The 20982-nt window shown below is 41.6% G+C and overlaps 1 long non-coding RNA gene across 1 annotated transcript in view; it reads left to right on the top strand.

Moving 5' to 3' along the window:
- Nucleotides 1-10458: 10458 nt before the first annotated feature.
- The window catches only part of LOC121452587, a 183777-nt gene continuing 173253 nt past the window's right edge, over nucleotides 10459-20982 (top strand). Inside the window, exon 1 of the long non-coding RNA XR_005974856.1 lies at nucleotides 10459-10474. This is a non-coding gene — a long non-coding RNA (uncharacterized LOC121452587). The remainder of the gene's footprint in view (nucleotides 10475-20982) is intronic.

Genomic DNA, 20982 nt, shown 5'->3' with positions numbered 1-20982 from the left:
ATTTTTTTAAATTTTATTTTACATTCCAGCTCTAGTTCTCCCTCCTACCCCTCCTCTCAGCCGCCCCCCAGCCCACTCCCCCTCCACTCCTCCCAAAGGGTAAAGCCTCTTATGGGAAGTCAGAAAAACCCGGCCCATTTAGTTGAAGCAGGATCAGCCGCCCCTCTCCCCCCCCCCCCCCAGCACTAAGGCTGAGCATAGCATCCCATAGGGAATGGGCTCCAACAAGCTAGCTCATGTACCAGGGATAGATCTTGGTCCTACTTCTAGGAACCCCTTAGATAGACCAAGCTACCCAACTACATGCCGACAGCCTAGTTTGGTACCATGGAGGCCCCTCAGCTCTCAGTCTAGAGTTCATGAGTTCCCACAAACTTGGTCCAGTTGTCTCTGTAGATTTCCCCTTCACGATCTTGACCCTTGCTCACATATTCCCTCCTCCCTCCCTTCGACTGAATTCCTGGAGCTTGGCCTGGTGCTTGGTTGTGGATCTCTGCATCTGGTTCCATCAATGACTGGATGAAGACTCTATGATAACAATTGGGGTATTCACCAACCTGATTACAGGGGAAGGCCAGTTCAGGCAGCCGCTCTACTATTGCTAGGAGTCTTAGCTGGGGTCATCCTTACAGATTCCTGGGAATTCTCCTAGTACCAGGTTTCTCCCTAACCCCATAATGGCTTGCTCTATCAAGATATCTCTTTCATTGCTTTTCCATTCCCTCTTTCCGCTAACTCGACTATCCTGATCCCTCATGTTCTCAGTCTCCATCCCCTCCCCTTTACTGCCACCTTTGCCTCCAGTTTACCCAAGAGATCTCATCTAATTCCCCTTCCCAGGGTGATCCATCCGTCCCTCTTAGGACCCTCCTTGTCACCTAGCTTCTCTGGAGCTGAGGATTATAGTCTGGTTATCCTTTGCTTTACATCTAGTATCCACTTAAGAGTGTGTACATACCATGTTTGTATTTCTGAGTCTGGGTTACGTCACTCAGAATTTTTTCTAGTTCCATCATCCATTTGCCTGCAAATTTCATGATGTCATTTTCCACAAATGAATAATACTCCATTGTGTAAATGTACCACATTTTCTCTATCCATTCTTTGGTTGAGGAGCATCTCTCGTGCTCTTGGACAGGTAGGATCAACATCATAAAAATTACAATCTTACCAAAAACAATCTACAGATTCAACGCAATCCCCATCAAAATCCCAACACAATTCTTCACAGACCTTTAAAGAACAATACTCAACCACATATGGAAAAACAAACAAACAAAAAAACCAGAATAGCTAAAACAATCCTGTACAATAAGGGAATTTCTAGAGGCATCACCATCCCTGACTTTAAACTCTACTTTAGGGGTATAGTAATAAAAACAGCTTGGTATTGGCATAAAAACAGACACGTGGACCAATGGAATTGAATCAAAGACCCTGACATTATCCACACACCTATGAACACCTGTTTTTTTACAAAGAAGCCAAAAAAGTACATGGAAAAAAGAAAGCATCTTCAGTAAATGGTGTTAGAATAACTGGATGTCAAAATGTAGAAGACTGTGAATAGATCCATATCTTTCGCCATGCACAAAACTCAAGTCCAAGTGGATCAAAGACCTCAATATAAATCTAGTTACATTGAACATGACAGAAGAGAAAGTGGGAAGCCATATTAAATGCATTGGCAGAGGAGACCACTTTCTAAATACAACCCCAGTAGCACAGACACTGAGAGAAACAAACAATGAATGGAACTTCCTGAAACTGAAAAGCTTCTGTAAGGCAAAGGACATGGTAAATAAAACAAAATGTGGACCCTACAGAATGGGAAAAGATTTTCATCAACCCCACATCTGACAGAGGGTTGATCTCCAAAATATATAAAGAACTCAAGAAACTGGACATCAAAATACAAAATAAGCCATTTAAAAATGGGGTGCAGAGCTAAACAGAAAATTCTCAACAGAAGAGTCTCAAATGGCCAAAAGACATTTAAGGATTTGTTCAACATTCTTAATCATCAGGAAATATAAATCAGAATGACTCTGAGATACCATTTTATACCTGTCAGAATGGCTAAGATCAAAATTACTGAGGACAGCTTATATTGGAGAGGATGTGGAGTCGTCAGGGGAACACTCTACTGCTGGTGGGAATGCAAACTTATATAGCCACTATGGGAATCATTATGGCAGTTTCTCAGAAAATTGGGTATCAATCTACCCCAAGACCCAGCAATACCCAAAGGATGCTCAATTATACCACAAGAACACTTACTCAACAATGTTCATAGCAGCATTATTTGTAAAAATAAAATTAATTAAAAACAAAACAAAGCAAATAAACAAAGAAACGCTCTTCAATCCCCTATCTTTCCCGCATCTCCAACACCTCTTCCTAGTGGCATGGGGAGCTGCAGTGCTGCAATAGACCGTTTTGTCCACTCAGCTGTGAATTAAACTATCTTTCTAATATGTTAATTGATGGAGGAAGGTCATTGGTTAAATAAAAAGAAACTGCTTGGCCCTCATTGGTTAGAAGATAGGTGGGAGGAGTAAACAGAACAGAACGCTGGGAGGAAGAGGAAGTGAGCTCAGACTCCACAGCTCTCCTCTCGGGAGCAGACGCCTCAGAGAGACGCCATGCTCCCAGCTCCCAGGCAGACACACACAATGAAGCTCCAACCCAGGATGGACATAGGCTAGAATCTTCCCAGTAAGCGCACCTAGGGGCGCTACACAGATGATTAGAAATGGGCTAAATTAATATGTGAGAATTAGCCTAGAAGAGGCTAGATAGAAATGGGCCAAGCAGTGATTAAATGAATACAGTTTGTGTGTTGTTATTTCGGGGCATAAGCTAGCCAGGCAGCCGGGGTGCTGGGGACACAGCCCCGCCGCCCTTATTACTACAGTTAATGGTCAAAGTGGTGAAACCTCAGGTTCTGGACTGGTCCTTAGGGTTGAGTTCAAATCTTTCCTGCGATCTTCAGCCACTAATATATTCTTTCTCTGTACCTTAGTTTTTCTTTTTAAACTAATAAAATGGGTAGTTGAATAATAATAGTACTTACCTACTGGGATTGTAAGAAATGAGAGGACGCCTGGAAAATGCTTACCATAAATATTTAAATACCTAACAAATATTAGCAACGATTTTCTCTTTGTTTTGTTCAGATGTATCTTTTGGGATAGAAGTATTCCAGGTATCTGGAATTTTGGAATATCTGTAATGAGATCTATTGGGGATTGGAACAAGTGTAAACTCCTTTGTATTTTTAATACATAACTTAAACACATAGCTTTAGGGACTATGCTTGGGCCTGCGTTTGGATTACCAGTCATCATGAAGTCAGCTGGGGAGTTTCTACTTATGACAACATGTTGGTGCTCACAGAGTTTTAGATTTGGAAGCATTTTGGATCTTTGAGCCAGAGGTGCCTGTAATCGTGTGAGGGCAGCAGCCAACCTCTTTCCAGCCTTAGTGAGATGCCTTTAACTGGATTCCCATGAAAATGCTCCTTCTTGTGGTGGCAGTGGTGGCAGTGTGAGCTGGTGGGAGGCTCCGGCATCCTCCACTAATCCCAGGCGTCTATTCCTGGAGAGGGTTGGCTAACCCAGAGTGTAGTTGAGGCGATGTTTAATGATGTTGCATTTAGAACCCACATTTAGAGATAGACTCTAGCTCAGTGCTAGTTGGCCTAGCTCTGTGAGGTATTTTGACACTTCAAAACCACAAACAAAACCCCCAAACTGCAAGATCCCAGGCTGGAATGCCAGGGAGCGGGATTTACTAGGTTAGGTTTCTCCTGTAACCCAGTAATCCTGATGAATAACAGGTGCTGAGCGTTGTTCATTCTCAAGTGCATAAAAGCAAGAATTTCCTCTTCATAGTTTTTATGAGATTTGATTTTCTTTAGCTCTTGCTAGTGCCAGAAAATTATTTTATAATACTCTTTTAGCCTAATCTGAAACCAGTAAACCAAAATGAGGTTTATATTTACCAAAGGAAACTCCTTTTGTAAAACACTGATTTAGGTCTAGCCAGGCATGGTAGTGCTGGCCTGTGTGAGCCAGCACTCCAGAGACTCAGGCAGGGAGATGAACTGGAGGTTAACGTGGGAGACATACAGTGAGACCTGATTTCAAGAAACAGACAAACTTGAAATCATCCTTGCCTACTGTATGCTCTGTAAAGTTCCCTCTCCCTAAAGTAATGAAGAAGCTCGGGTCTGAAATAAAATGCCTCGGAACCAGCACAGCAGCCGGGGGAACGCGCAGCAAGCACTTCAATTTAAAATGTAGATCTGCAGATTTATCGTCTTCTTTCAAGGGATGCTTACTATCAAATGTTAAATTAAAACATCTCTGTGGGCAATTGAAAATACAGAGACGACCGCAGTAGAGACTCTTCAGAGGGAAAGTGTTCTATTTCATCATCTCTTATTATTTAGAGGTGCAATGCTCAACTCCCCGTGGAGCCTATTCTGAAGGAAACTCTTTAAGGCTTTCCCAGTAGGGCGGAGTTGAAGGAGAGTGGTTGTGGAGTAATGGGGTAAAGTTTGGGAGTTTGGGCTAGCAAGGGGGCTCAGCGGGTAAGGACACTTAGTCCAAGTTTGACCACCTGAGACTCACAGCAGAAGGACAGAACTGAGTCCTGCCACTTGTTCTCTGACTGCCAACACACACACACACACACACACACACACACACACACACACACACACACAATCAATGAGAGAGAGAGAGAGAGAGAGAGAGAGAGAGAGAGAGAGAGAGAGAATAGGTGAGGGTTCTCAGAGCAACCTATCTCTGCTGCACTTGGCATTGGCTGTGGGAGCAAGTGGGGTTTTGCCCTCTCCTGCCCTTGTAACTGAACCAGAGCCCAGGCCTGAGCAAAGCATGGGGCCAGGTTGGCTGTGGAGCTGTCTGTGTTCTCCCAGAGCCCTCCAGCCCACCCTCTGACCTGCCTTTTACCTACAACAATAGGACGGAAGTGAGTTCCTTCCAGACCTTGTTGAGCTGTTTCTCGGTCCTGGGCTTAGGCAGGATATAGCCTCTAAATTGTAAAGCATGAGAGAAAAAAAAAAAAGCGGGGGGGGGGGGGGGAGCCTCTTTCTGGGAAATGAAAACATGATTTTGAAGTAGTCTGTAGTATTGAAATGCAGCACTCTGTTTCTCTTGGAAGCAAGACTTGCTGGAGGCACACTGGTGCAGAAGGGCCCTCAAGGAGAAGGGGCTCAGAAACAGCAGGCGTGGAATCTCGAGAAAAGGATCGCTCATCCTATGAAACAAATTGCTCTAATTAAAAAGATATGTCACATTAGCGAGGGTGGCTCAATCGGCAAGGTGACGGTGGAGACAAACTGTAGGAAGCCTCCCTGAAAGTGTGGGCGCTGCAGACTTCATTGGGTCACTGTTTGGGGGACCGATGAAGGGATAAGGACAGTTGGCCTTGGGCATCCCTTCTCTAGGAAGAGAGATCTTTGAGACCCCCCCTCCTCTTTCTTTTACACGGCAGCAACAGGGAGAGACACTCAAGAGAAACACTGATGCTTGTATTAACTTGAGGCTGTTGTAGTTTAGGATCAACAGGGCCTGTGGGATCTTACATTATTATTTTTTTTTTTTCTGGTCCTTTAACCGTGAAAGAACACTGGAGTGAACGAGGAAGAACACCCAGCATTAGAGGCTACAACCACGCTCTGCCTGGAGACACTTCTACCGTTTTTGTTAATTTGTGTATGACTGCTTTTGTTTTATTCCCTCTGCCTCCTCTCTCAGTTGCCCCACTGTCTCTCAGTATAGGGAATTCTTTATTCCATTTTCATAGCAGAGAGGAAACATCAAAGGCAAAATGAAAGTTTGAAGCAAGACATGCCCATTTGGGGACTGTTCCCTCTATAGATCTTGGAAGTGCCACCTCAAATTTTAATTAAAACACACATTTTCTCTCTTTTCCCAGGTGATTCTGAAAATGTAATGCAGATACAATACCTAGGATATTGTTAAGGTGACATTCGAATCCAGGGAGCCTGGGGCAGGGTCCTGGTTGTGCCTGGCTCCCGCTCCCAGCTCCCAGCTCTATTGGAGCTCCCTTTGCCTAGTGAAGGCTTTGGCATATCTGCTTCTGCATGTAAATTTCTTTGGTTCCAGTTGCGGAATTCCATTGAGTGGTGGAATTCAAAGTTAACTTCACTTAGCAGCTTTAAATTAATTTTGTAGTTTGGGCAATAAATTTGTGGCACTCAAATTCTCTTTTCTTAAAAGAAGAAACACTGAACTTGCCAAGTCAGTTTTCTGTGGCGCTATCCTCTCTGTCTTTACATCCCCCCAGTGGTGGTCCAGATGGCCCTGGGAGCTTCTCCTTTGTTCTCTTAATAGTGTGAAATTGGGCTTTCCATTCTATTAGAGAGGTCAATTAGAGATGATTGGGTTTGAGAGAAATGTACTCCATTTTCAAAATATTTCCTCATCGCTGGGCTTCCATCCAAATCCTTGAAGAATTATTAATAATTTCAGGTCTTAGATATGAAAGTTCCTTACCCATGCTACAATACATAAATATTTCAGTTATGGAATAATACAATAATCAGTGCTTTAATTTTGGTTGTTCAGATGCTCCCTCTCTTATTACACCATAAGTTTCCCTGAGGACAGAGTCTGTGCGTGCTTCATCATTATGTAACTGTTGAGCCAATAGAAGATATCCAATTGACTTCATGATTATAAAAGCCTGTTGTGGTGGCATATACCTTTATTTCCAGCATTTAAAGGCAGAAAGGCAGCCAAATCTCTATGAGTTCAGGGCCAGCCTGGCCTGCACATTGAGTTTCAAGACAGCTAGGGCTATATAGAAAGGTCCTGTCTCCAAAAGTTTCTAAAAAGATTATAAAATAAAAATATCTCTAAAACTAATAATGTCCATTCTCTGAGAAACCTAGTGCTCTTTTCTTACGGCTCAGGGTCACCAGACATGTCTAGGTCTGCCATTGGTGCCCGGTCACTCTCTGAGTCTTTATTCTTTCAGTTTTCAAGTGAGGAGAAAATTCCTGTCATCAGCAGAGAATGGTAGGAGTGAGCTGTAGGTGTTGGTTGTCTCTATCAGTCTTCTTCCACAGAAACAAAGGGGCAGGCAATGCATATAAAATGTCTCAGGTAGACGCAAGTCTTTCCTATTTACTAGGAAGCACGGTTCTCTGTTTGCATTACATGGTGGGCTGTTACAGTTGCTATTTCTCTATACAGGAGGATTGCATTGTCTAAACCCCACTCCATGTAAAAGTTTGGAATGATACAGCTGGTTTTAGAAAACAGAATGCATGTCAAAATAATTAGTGCTATTATTCCCACATTTTAGATTTTAAAGCGTTCTGCATCTGCTGCTAGACTTCTCTTACCATGCTTTGGTGACCTCGGGAACCATTTATTCCAGATGGTGTAGCCATGAAATAAAACCGGCATTGTCACAAATGACTGCTTGGGAATTCTTTCTTCTGTATCTCACTGCTTCTGTCTCTACCCTATCAACTTCTGGGCCATCTCTTGCCTTCTCAGTTCCTCTGCCGCCTTTCTTGGCTCCCAAGGTGTCTGCTCCATTGTTTGTTGGAATTCTTCAGCTTCCTCCTTTCCATGCAACAGGCTCCATGCATTGTACCATAATAAAAACTACAAGCAGGCAAAAACCATTTGAGAGGATTCTTTATAAGGGACGAATGTTGCTGTGTGTGTGTGTGTGTGTGTGTGTGTTGTATAGTACAATGGAGGGAAACCTCCAAGGTTAACCTACGAATGTAAAACTCACCTTGATCACCAGCAGAAGGGGATATGGCTTAGGTGTGGCATGCAAACGTAGGTTTATAGTTTAGACAACTCATAGCACAGCTTCCAGTTTCAGCAAGGCCAGTCACAACCCCCACAAAAGGACCAATCAACAGCCTAGAATAAGATGTAATCACAGAGTTAGGGGTTCAGCTCAGTGGTAGAGTGTTTATCTAGCATGCACAGATCCTGGGTTAGGTCTATAGCACTGCTAAAACAAAATGAAACAAAACCACAAACCTATTCGTAGGCTTTGTGTAGATACAAGCCCAATTTGTCCGTCACAATCTGTTGCCTCACTGGAAGCCATAGTCTTCCTTTCCTTGATTTAATTGAGGACAGCTCTCAACAAGACTTTGAGTTAACCTCCAGGTAGCCGTAGGTGAGGTCATTTGGAGATTATTTAGCTCATCTTGGCTAAAGCCCAGTTTTCCCCCTTTGATATCAGTTCAGACAAGTGTGACTGGTCTTGAGACCTCAGACACAGAAGCAGCAGCACCCAGAAGCTGAGGCTGTAGTGTGCTTGTCTTTGCAACAGAGCCTCTTCAAGGGGTCATCAGTATTCAAAGCAGCTGGCTTACCTCAGTGACAGCTCATCCTGTCATTAAAGCAGGCTGCTTCCTACTCAAAGTAGCTGAACGTAGGGTCTGACAGCTGTCAATCAAGATCCCAAGAGCATAGCTTATTGGAAAGAAAGTGAGCATAAAAGGGCGCTTACCCCGAAGGCCTGTCATTCGCAGTAACACTCGGCAGTATTAACTGCTTAGCTTCTCAGAGGACACCTTCAGCGAGAGTTGGGTCACTTTGTCCCAGTCTGAATCCCTGAGATTGGAGCGTGGCTGCCTCAGAGGGTCCGTACCCATATCGGACTGTGAGGTGGATGAGAAAGAGAAACAAAGGCCTTGACTGTGTTAAACCACTGAGGGTTCTAATTAGCATATTTCCTGAGATTTTCTAGTCCGGGGAGGGGACACAAAATGAGAGAGAAGGGTTGTGGTGGGGACTCGAGAGGAACGTCCCGTGTAAGGAGGAAGGGCATCTGTGTTTGAGACAGTGCAGCCTTCACCTGCAGAACCTCTCGTTGCAGTTAACAAAACTGTGTTTATTGTTGGTTTTACTGGCCTCTGCCAAGTGCTCCATTTCTACAGTAGCCACCAAGTCCTGTATGGACTGGGCATGACACTTAGCTGTCTGTATTTTAAACCTTTGATACTACTGGCCATACAAGTTGGATTCCTCTCTCCCTTTCCTGTAAGATTCCTGCTCTTCTGTGATCCAAAGAGTGCAGAAGATTCCTGAGTATCCAGACAGAGACAGTGGAGTGGAAGGAAAGGATTTCACTGGTGGCCTGTGTAAAATCGAATAAAACCCATCATAAAGCTAAGAGAGTCGGCAAGAAAATTGGCTATAAATATTGCCACCTTCAGTTAGAAACATGTACCTAGTCCTTCACTATTCATGAAAGTCAACACATGCCATCTTATTTAATAGTCAGTGCATGCATATAGTGTATATATATATATATAGGATATAAATTATTACTTTTGTTTCATAAAAGGAGAATACAAAGAGTGGAAAAAGCAGGCAAGTTGCTCTGATCACACAGACAGATAGGAAAGGCTAGAAGCAATGCCTATAACTTCTCAGGTCACGACCTAGTACCTTGACGTACCTCACAAGATCCTCAGATGCTCTGATTCTGTCTGCGGACCCATCCCACCACTGAAGTTGGATTTTCTCGCCTTTTTATATGCCCACCAATAATATCCCCCCACCCCGTTATAATTTTCTTCTCATTTGCTTCCATTCGTCAAAACCTCAGACATTCCCCTTTTTAGGGAATTCTCCTTTAATAACTCCCAAAGTGAAAGTCAATATCAGGTCCCCTGCTCTGCATACGGTGTCCAGTACTTCCTTCCTGGCCCCATCAGAAGATGCTTCTGTTTGTATTATCCTTGGAGTGTTGTCTGTTTCATCTAGAATGTCATCTCTGCAGGGAAAGGACTGGGGCCTGTTAGCTCATTATCTGTGCCCGGCACATACTAAACACCCAACAAATTTCAAGAGAATGAATAAAACGATGATCCTCAGATTTTCAATTGATTCCTAGAATAAATATTGATGGGGGTGGGGTGAGAGCAGGAGAGGAGGTGGAAAATCTTGAGATTTGAATAGAACCATGAGAACCATATTACCTGTTGGTGTTCTTAATGGTTTCAGGGTATTGAAAAGAGAATTTGGTTTTCTCTTTCATTCTTTTCAGTTTTGCAGTGATAAGTACCCTTGATATTTCTGAAGATAGTATGATTGTATAAGAAAACTCAGATGTTTCAATCCGTTAGGTGGCCCTGAATTTATTAGAAAAGATCCCTGAATTTATTAAAATATTGATCATTGTATGTAGATTAATTAAATGGGTGATTTTTAAATCAGTGTTCAACCACAATCTTCTAACATATGCGTGTGTTGCTATTAAGTAGTACCAACTTATTTAAAAGCATCAATGAATTCCTAATTCATAGTAATTTAAAAATAATTATGTGTTTGCTTTTATCTGCAGGCATGAAGCTCTAATACTGATGGTCCTCATGCTTAAATGTTAAAAAATATCCTAGATTAAAGAAGACAGAATCTTCCAACTCTACTATAAGGTGAGTTTTATACAAGTTATTAAGCTAGAGATTATTTTGAAGTATCAGTATTCCAGTTTTTTATTGTATTTCTACATTCTCATGGAAATTGCTTTCTTAAATCAAGGCCATCTTCAAAACTGCATTTGATTCTTTATGTTTCTTTGATTGCTTGTCCTCTCTTTGGCTCCACAAAGACTGTTCATGGATCAATTACTAAAGGCAAGAATTGTTATGGGTTAACTTTAACTTAAAATTTAAGATGATCTTTTTTTTTTTTTGGATTTTTCGAGACAGGGTTTCTCTGTGGCTTTGGAGTCTGTCCTGGAACTAGCTCTGGACAGGTCTGGTCTCAAACTCACAGAGATCTGCCTGCCTCTGCCTCCCGAGTGCTGGGATTAAAGGCGTGTGCCACCACTGCCCGGCTAAAGATGATCTTTTTAAGTACAAATGCTTGTATTTGTCCATAATTGTCAATTTAATTCTGTTAGTACTGGTTGAGGAAAGGAGAAAAGTGTCATTCTAGTTGGTCAGAGTTCTTCCAGTCATCTCTTTAATGTGTCTACTCACGTCTTGGAAGTAATTTTCCTAGATTTCCTGCACTGATGTCTTAGCTTCTGCTGAAAGAATCTGCAATGGCCCCAAGTAAAGCCCAAGTATTTTGATATAGCCTATCACTCCTTCCGATAGATCAGCCCACTTTCCTATCCTTGTTTTACTTTTCTGACTTTTAGGCAAGCTTTATATACTAAAATACAAATGAAATGCCACTACATTTCCCATTTTGTCTAAAGATAAAAACAGCCACACTGGCCAGCCTATAGACCAAGCAGCAATGACACACACCTTTAATCCCAGTAGCCACACTAGTTTGCCACAGTAACCAGGCGGTAGTGGTGTACGCCCTTAATCCCAGTACTAGAGAGGATTATAAAATGGGAGGAGACAGCTCTCAGGCAGTATCATTCTGAGGTTTCCTGGAGGCAGGATCACTATTTTTGGACTGAGGTCAATGTTAGAGCCAGTGGCTGGCTCCTTTGATTTTCTGGTCTTCAGGTTGAACCCCAATACCTTTCTCTGAGTTTTTACTAATCATGCTTCACTGTTTAATCTCTAGTCCTTCCAAAATCAAAACAAAGACAAACAAATAAAAAACTCCAACAATACTACCACTACCTATGGACCCAGCACTATTTTGTACTATTTTCTACCAGTCACTGGGTGGACTGTCTAATAAGCACATTTAAGTTCAAGAAGTTGCCTTAGGTAAGACATGATTATTGTTTGATTTCACAGGTCAGAAGAGTAAAGCTTATAAGAGTTAGGTAATTGGACCAATTGTCACACAATATAAATATACAACCTGGGGACTGTACATATTTCTTGTTTTTAAAAATAATTACAACATTGCTAATATTTATTTGTGGAATAAGCAATAATTTTGAACATTATTTGAACAAACCTATCTTTAAAAATGTAGATACTACCAAGTCAAACTTTTCACACTTTTGTGCTACGATGTGTTTCAAAATAAAGCACAAAATTTAAGGTAGAATAAGATAGACAGAAGTGGGGTGTGGGGTGAGGGACACCGGTGAAAGCCCAGAGCCACTTCTGGCCCTCTGAACTGGCTAACCACTTAACCTTGCTGAATCTTCAATCTCATATTCTCCTGCCTCAGCTCCCAGATGGCAACAAAAGCAGAAACGAAATGGAATTCTAGAAAACAAAAGATTCAGGCTGGGGAGATGCCTTACTAAGTGCTTGTAGCATAGCCATGGGGATTTGCCCTTGAATCCTCAGTACCACTGTGAAAGTCGGCAGGTGATGAGTGCCTGTAATCTCTAAACAGGAGTATTGCTGGAGCATCTGCAGCAGGCTGGCCAGGAGGCAGAGGTGGAGGCATCTCTGTGAGTTTGAGGTCAAGCTGGTCTACATTGTTAAGTTCTAGGTCGGTCAGATCTACATAGTGAGACCAAGTCTCAAACAAACGAAAACAAACAGCAACAAGGTAGAGCTATAGGGAAAGGCACCCATTACCAACACACACCTGAAACACGTGTACACATATAGATAAACACTATACAGATTGTTTATAGCAAAGGAGAAAGCAGAGTTAAGAGAGCCAATAGGAAAAGAGAAAGTATTTACCTGCTATCATCTGAGATGGAATTAATTCCAGAATATGTAAGGAACTCAAAGAACATAAAAAAAAACAGTTGAAAGTTGGATTAATTACCTAAACAGATAGTTATAAAAAGAGGATACAAAAGTGGTCAACAAGTATATGAAAAAATGCTTATATATGAATGCAAATCAAACTAGAAGGTCTCTGCTTGCCCCACTCAGCCTAGCTGTTACGAAAAGGACAGGATATCAAAAGTAGGATTCTGAGGAAGGAGAACTCTCACACACTTTTGCTGGCAAAGAAAATTAGTTTAATAATTAAGGAAAATGGCAGGAAATCTCTCCCCCAAACTAGAAATGGAACTACTGCATGAGCTAACAATCCCAGTGCCGTCGTCAGAATGAACTGGAGTCAGACAGCTGCACATCTGTGTTTATGGCAGTGCTCCTGCAATAGTCAAGGTCCAGGATCAACTCAGATGTCTCAGCAAGTGGAGAATCTGCCCAAAGTTCCCAGGACTGACCTCATCTGATTTCTCTCTTTATTCTGATATATATGACTTTGGCTGATTGTAGCATGTGAAGACAGAACTGTACTCATGGTAAAACAAAACCAAAGACATTGTGAGTATAAGAAGCAGTATAAGAAGACAGCCATAAAAGTGTCATATGTACAGTTACTCTACACCGTACTTTACAGTGGGATTCCCCTCTGTATGTTGTGAATATGTTTTATCGCCATTGGTTAATAAAGAAACTGCTTTGGCCTATGGCCTGGCAGAATAGACCTAGGTGGGAAAAACCAAACTGAATACAGGAAGAAGGAAGGCGGAGTCAGATAGATGTCATGTAGCTGCCGAAGAAGAAAGATGCCAGAACCTTACCAGTAGGCCACAGTGAAGTAATAAGGGCAGCGGCGGGGCTGCGTCCCCAACAGCCCAGCCGCCTGCCCGGCTAGCTTATGCCCGAAATAATTACACGGAAACTGTATTCATTTAATCACTGCTTGGCCCATTCTCTTCTAGGCTAATTCTCACATATTAATTTAGCCCATTTCTAATCATCTGTGTGTAGCACCCCAAGGTGCGCTTACCGGGGAGATTCTAGCCTAGTCCATCCTGGGTCGGAGCTTCATGGCGTGTGCCTGCCCGGGAGCGGGGCATGGCGTCTCTGCTGAGGCATCTGCTCAGGAGAGCAGAGCTGTGGAGTCTGAGCTCACTTCCTCTTCCTCCCAGCATTTTGTTCTGTTTACTCCTCCCACCTATCCTCTAACCAATAAAATGGGCCAGGGCAGTGCCTTTATTAGCCAATGACCTTCCTCCATCACCACAGCCTCACGGTGATACATAGATTAATAGAAATAGGTTAACTTACTATGTAAGAGCTAGTTAGAAATATGCCTGAGCTATCAGCCAAACAGTGCTGTAATTAGTATAGGTTTGTGTGATTGTTCTGGTCTGAGCAGTTGGGAGACAAACGAGCAGTCTATCTACATCTTACCACTCTTGTATTTGGTGTAAACTTCGTGAAACCAAGTCAGCCATTCACTGATGGTAGCCTTTGGATAGCATAGCAATAATAAACAATAACAAAGACATGCAAAAGTATATGCAAACTACAGGACATTTATTCTCAGTGTTCAGAAATAAATGAAGGAATAAAGAAAACAATGAATAAACTATCCGTTTTCATACTTGAAATTTTTGACACATTAGGTAAAAGATAAAACTTACAAATATTCCCTGTGAAGGTGAGTTAAAGTTTTGAAAAGAATTTCTTTTCTAAGACTCAAACTCAATCAGTACCTTTGTAAAGATAGAGGCTTGAAATCATGAACAGGAGCTGATGCAGAGGCCACGAAAGAGTGCTGCTTACTGGTTTGCTTCTCGTGGTTTGCTCAGCCTTCTTTCTTATAGAACCCAGGACCACCAGCCTAGAGGTGACCCCATCCACGATGGACTGGGTGCTCCCCATTAATTATTATGTAAGAAAACGCCCCACAGGCTTGCAGCCTGATCTTATGGAGGCATTCTCTCCATGGAGGCTCCATCCTCTCAGATGACTCTAGCTTGTAGTTGACATAAAACCAGCCAACACAACATGGGCAGTACTTTCATACTGAAGATTACAGAATACTGATGGCAAGAATCAAAGGAAGCCTAAATAGATAAGGTCTACATGTTCACAAGTTGGAATACTTCACATAGTAAATATATCAATATCCCTAAATACACCTGTACATTTAATCAAAATGATAGAAAGATTTTTTTATATATAACAAATTCTAAAATTTATGTGGCAAATAAAAAGCAAACAATAGTAGTTAAACCAATTTGAAAACTAAGGGAACATTTGTATAAATTATAAAACACAAGTTGGGTGGGTGGGGGATGTGGAGATGATCTGGGAGGAGCTGGGGAGGGGGAAACATGATCAGAATATATTGCATGAAAAATTATTTTTAATTAAAAAGCTTTCTGTGAAGATCCTGTATTAAGGCAGAATGGAGTTATCTAAGAATGGATCCATGGAACAGAGTAGAGGGTCCAGAAGCAGATCCATACAAATGGGATCAATTGATTTAGGCAAAGGTGCAAAGATGACTTGGTAAGAAAGGGGCAGTCTTTTCAACAAATGGTGCTGAACACTTGGCATCTCCGTGAAATAAAATCAACCTTGATATGACTCTCATCTCTTTAAAAAATGAGCTAGAAGTGGATAGTAGATCTAAATGTAAAACATAAAATCACAAAAAGTATAAAAGAAAAAAATTAAAAGTTCACATGACCTTGAATTTATACACATGACCAAAAGCATAAACCATAGAGAAAAAAGTAGGTTAGATAGACTTTATTAAAAACCCCCACAAACTATTGTTTTGTAAAGACACTAACACAAAAATGAAATGCTACAAATTAAAAGAAAATATGAACTCTTCTATTCAACAATACAAAAACCAGATATTCGATTAAAAACATTCAAGAGATATGAACAGTCACTTCAACGGAGAGCACAATCTAAATAAGCATATGAAACAGTGTTCAGCACCAGAAGCTATTAGAGAAACAGCAATTTGAATCCCACTAAGTTCAGTTCTTCCCTAGTAGAATGGCTAAGATTAAAAACCCAGCGCTGAGTGCTAAGCCCAGGTGCAGAGCACCCAATCTGCACAGGACATGCAAAATGGCGCAGCGCACTCTGGAATATCATTTGGCAGTTTGTTAGAAAATTCAATATATACTTCCCATAGACTGAGAAATTCTGTCTCAATAGCTTCTCTAGAGTGATAACTTTAAAAAACATTTATTTTTGAAGCAGTTACACTTGTATACAATGTATTTTAGCCACCCTTGCTACCTTCTCCCAATTCTCCAAGAAGCTAACCTTTCTCCCTACTGACTTCATACCCTCTTTATTATTATTATTCCCTTGAGTTCATTTAGTGCTAATTATATACACATGGATGTGGAACCATCCACTGGGGCACGAGCCACCTGTCAGCATTCACATCCCCAAGGGGAAGTGACTCTCCCTCCCTCAGCATCATCAACAGTCAACAAGTCCCCGGCTAGGCATGGGGCCAGTCCATGCTGGAGGTTTTACTGGTTTGCTCTGTGGGTTTTGTACAGGCAGCCACAGCTACTGTAATTGATGTATACAGCAGCCATGTCATGTGCAGGAGACCGCACTTCGCAGCTCTCCAGTTTCCGCTTCTATATTCTCTGCACTTACCTTGCTGTGATGGTCCCTGGAGCCTTGGTGGAGAGAGGCTGATATAAGTGCCCATCTGTGGCTGTCCACTTACGATCACTTATTCTTGGTACTTGGATGAGTTATGAGTCTGTATTAAACACTGACCACCGCGAACAAAAAGTATCTAAGACTAAGGTTGAGAGCAGTGCCTGACGCAGGTCGGAGAATAGGCCCTGAGCTCATAAGAGTGGGAGAATTGTTCCTGTCCCTCATCAGCTGTAGCCTTCGGGAAAGTGATCCCCGTGCCTCACCTGGACAACATGGTAAAGCTGGCCCTGAAGGTGGAGGTGTGGGAGAACCGACCCTGAGGCTGGGAAAGCAGAACTGGCTGCACCCCTTGCTCATCCCTGCAAGGGGCAAACTAGCCAGCGCAATACAGGAGAGCTCGCCCTGGTGGTGAGGACAAGGGAGAGCTGGCAGTCTGACCAAGGCTGCAACCATGCAGACCCAGAAAAAGGGTTATGAGTTGGTCCATCCCAACACCCACTCAATCTGTGATCTGCTGGAACACAAGACGGGGCCAGTCCTGCAGAATCAACGCTGCAGGATCTCCATAGCCCAGGGCAGCAACAGGATAACTAAGAGGAGCTCCAGTGAGGGCCTGACATGGACAGTGTAGCAGAAACCAGAGGCCTCAAACCAGACCGATGATTCATTGCAATGAACACTTGCAAGTAAAGATATATGGATAAAAGGGTTTACTGTGTGACTCACTGTGTCTTACTACAGCTTCCATGAAGAGACTGTTTTTTTTTTTCTTTTTTCCTATCTTAAATTTTATTTTATTTATTTTGGTGTGTGTGGGAGCTTGCAGGGGCAGAGGGTGGATACGAAGAGATGGAGAAATGAATGGGATGGAGACACATGCTTTGAAAGACACAAAGACTAAATAAAAAAGAAAGTTAAAAGAAAAGGATGGTGGAACAGAATGGCTTGCACGGTGGAGCAAAGCAGACCTAAAGAAGAAGTCAGTGGTGGCTCCAGGTATGGGAACCCAGCCCTGGGTGGGCAAAGGACCATGTTGTTGCTGCCTAGGGCCAGTAGAGGGCAGGATGGTGTACAGCAGCCTGGAGCTCACGAAGGTCCTGTCCCAGGACTCACTGCCCGGCTGCACCATCACCCTGACTCTGAGCAACAATAGATATCCTAGATGAAGAATGGTTCATTTTCTGGGTGAAAGCCTCCTTGAAAGACTTCTGTGGTCCCTGCTTCTGCCCAAGGCCATGTTGATGTTCATGGTCCATGAGGCTCACAACCATTTTGGTGGCCACCATCCTTGATGCCCCCAGAGATCACGCGGAAGTCCATGATCTGCGCCGCTGCTGGCTGCTATGGGCAGGGAAGATTCTTTTGCGTGGTGTCGATAACTCTAGACTCATAACTGAGAATGAGACACGTTGAAGTTTTCTGTGACAACCTCTCCTCTCCTGCAAAAGGAAACAGTCCAGATAGCAAGATTCTGAAGAGAGTCCTTTAAATTGTGATAAAGATGCCGAAGTGTAGCTCTTCACAGTAGCTACCCTGTAGCTTTGGGCAGGGGTGTGGTGGGTAAGGACTGAACTTTCTTTAAGGGGGTGGGTACAGGAGTTTGGCCATGCTGCAATGAGTGGATGGGCAACACAAACTGAACTTTGTGGGTTTTTTTGTGGGGTACAAAGATGGGAGGGTGGACCCAGAAGAATAAGGTGCATTATATAAAATTCTCAAATAATTAATAAAACTCTTTTTGGGGAGAAAAGAAAAGAGGATAAAACCTGAGAATAAAAATGAAAAGAAAAGTGATTGGAGAAGATAAAGAGATAAAAATCTTAATCAGAATAAGAAATAGAATCTAGAATGAACTTTGACAGATGACTAATGGGAAATCTAGACATTCAGAATTGAATGAGTAGTCAAGAAGGAACAAGTTGGAGGGAAACTAGAGATAATTTTGAGAATGAAAGAAAATCATAAATATCCAGTCTGAAAGAAAACTGAGTTCTTCTAAAATAAATATAAGCTGAAGGGAGATTTTTAAAATTACTATGTAAGTATAGAAAAATGTACGTGAGAATCTCTACCAATCCAACCATTATATAGTACTTGTACACATTTACACGCTATTAAAGTAAGCTAAGTAAATGGAATTGGAGTTTTTAGCATTATTTTATTGCTATGACATTCCAAAGACCATAGAAAAGTTTTTTTGGTCCTTGTAGGCACTCAGTTAAAATTTTTGAATAAAGTAAAGAAAACTCACTCAAGAAAAACAACTATCTTTCACCTCGCTTTGCCATACCTGGTGACCAATAACAATGTTAGTGCCCTGTGCTGGCTGCAGTTCTGGTGGCCATGGGATAGATGGCATGAGCTTGCATTTTCCTAAACCATTTTCTGTGGATTTAGCACCCACCAAGGAGGGATTTCCTAAATATTTAAGTCCAGACCCATTCTCTGGTTATTGAAAATGCAGATTCAGTTTAACAGCAACGTTATGCAGGGATCTTGCCGGGTTTAGATTTAAATGTGACTTTGGCCAGCCACACAGTGTTCGCTTCTATCTGCCCAGCTATTGGACTCAAGTCACTGGGGCTGTTGGTCTGAGGATTTGAACTGGGAGGTTGACATACCTATGCTATTTTTAAGGAGCAAAAAGCGGTAGTGTTTTTTTCTGTGTTTTAAACAGATGTCTTTAAGTCAGACGTACATTGCCCGCCTTGATTGGCTTCCCGGACAAACTGCCCTTCCAATATTCAATCTCATCTCTTGTCCCATCTCATCTTCGGTCTCTAGCAATAGAAATTCTGGCTTACCAGAGAATATGTCTTCAGATTCCCCTTTGCTCTTCATCTAGCCTGTAATGAAAAGGGCAGATGATTCAGCTGATGGTACAGTTATAGATTTTCCAATACCCTTCATCTTTCTTCCAGATAATACATATTGAACAAAATCCTAACCATCTACTCTAAGAAATTGTGTAGAATCATGATTAAAAGCTGAACTACAGATTTCTGCGAATTTTCAACTCCCCCAGACATCTCATATATTTTCCTTTTATGGACCGCCCCCAGTCATTGAGAGACTACTGAGCCAATGAAAGCCAGTGTTATTGCCACACTTCTAACACTGTTTGCAAGAGGTTTTTGGGTTTTCCCTATACAGGTGCTGTGATGCCTCAGGATTTTCAGTTCTATGTGTGAGGAAATGGGTAGAAACTAGGTTCTAATAGCAAGTAATTAGAAATAATAATCAATATCTGATTAGAAATAATATCTGTCATTAAAGTTGAACACAGACTATTTCCCAAAAGTCACTAACATAATTGTGTTGATGACTACAGGAAAGACTATATAACTCATTGCCTGCATAGACTTTGGAGGATTTTCCTCCTATGCTTTAACGACCTGTGGCTCTATGTGTCAATCACGAGACATTTTCTAAATAGAAAACTTTTCTGTGATTAGGGGAGAATTACATTGCAAGAGAAACAAAACAAATACTAGATAAAGTAGAAAATAATTTGTACAATTTCCTTAATAACTTGCATATAATTATAATTTTATTTCTGTGATGAATGACACTAAATGATAGTTTTGTCATTGAGTATTTTTTAAGTGTAGCCCATGGTGAAATATGCAAGGTAATTTGCATATTTCTGTGAGTTATAACTAGATACGTTAGACCCTCATTCTGGTTTCCAAGATCGCTACAGTTTAAATCAAAAGAAGATAAAAGTTGGAAAAGGAAGTCTTTAAAGGTTGCTCAGTCTTTTAATCTGAAGAAAAGACCAAGTATTCTCAAATCATAGTATTAATGTTACAAATGTCATTAATAAAACTTAATAGCCAAGCAACTAAGGCATTTTATATCGTGTCAATGAAACAAGAAAGAAACACGGGGGAAGTTGCTGCGTTTCCCACTGTTAGTTTACAAATAACAATATTTAAGCACAAAATATTAAACCAACATAATTAAGGCACTTCTATTTCAAGAGTCAGTTAGCAATAATATTGAAAGTATCTAAATTACTAAATGGTAGAGGAACATACTCCTGCGTAGTCTAGCTACATGAAAATAGAAATGTCTAAATTGAAGTCAATGCCATGTTTTAGAAAGGACCAACCAGGTTTCAGCAATTGGTTTGAATGAGATGCCTGAAGTACAAAGTTGACTGTCATAGACTGACCCTTCAGGGCTCTCCAACACTGGGTTCATGCTTCTGTGGTAAGTGAAGATGCTTGAAGGCTCGTGTAAGAGCTGGTGAGCGGGAAAGGATTTCATAATAGTTTTCCTACTTCAGGGAGAGAGTTAAAAAAAAAAAACAGGATGGGGACTTAAAAATACATCCACTCCCTCTCCCACTATAAACATTTTTTGAAGATTTGGGCACAGAACGGTGAAGGTTCAATATGTCAAGTTCAGTCATACTTGAACAGTGGTAAATTCCATGCTGTAGAAAAATGATAGTCTTATGATGGGTATCTAGTATACCTCAAGATAATCCAAACTTTTATCAGGGGACTTAGACTTTCTATAGGGAAGAAGATAATAATTGGAAATTGTTCATTGTGAATACATTAGATTTGTACAGACAAAACATTCATGAAGTGTGATTATAGCTAGCATTGCTATGTTAGTATGAATGTTAATAGCATGTTTGTTTTTGAAAT

Source organism: Microtus oregoni, unplaced genomic scaffold, assembly GCF_018167655.1.
Source record: "Microtus oregoni isolate MIOR12 unplaced genomic scaffold, Mior012 000009F_ref0000495, whole genome shotgun sequence".
Lineage (NCBI taxonomy): Eukaryota > Metazoa > Chordata > Mammalia > Rodentia > Cricetidae > Microtus > Microtus oregoni.
The sequence above is the reverse complement of the archived record's forward strand: the minus strand, read 5'-3'. Positions and strand labels throughout refer to the sequence as shown.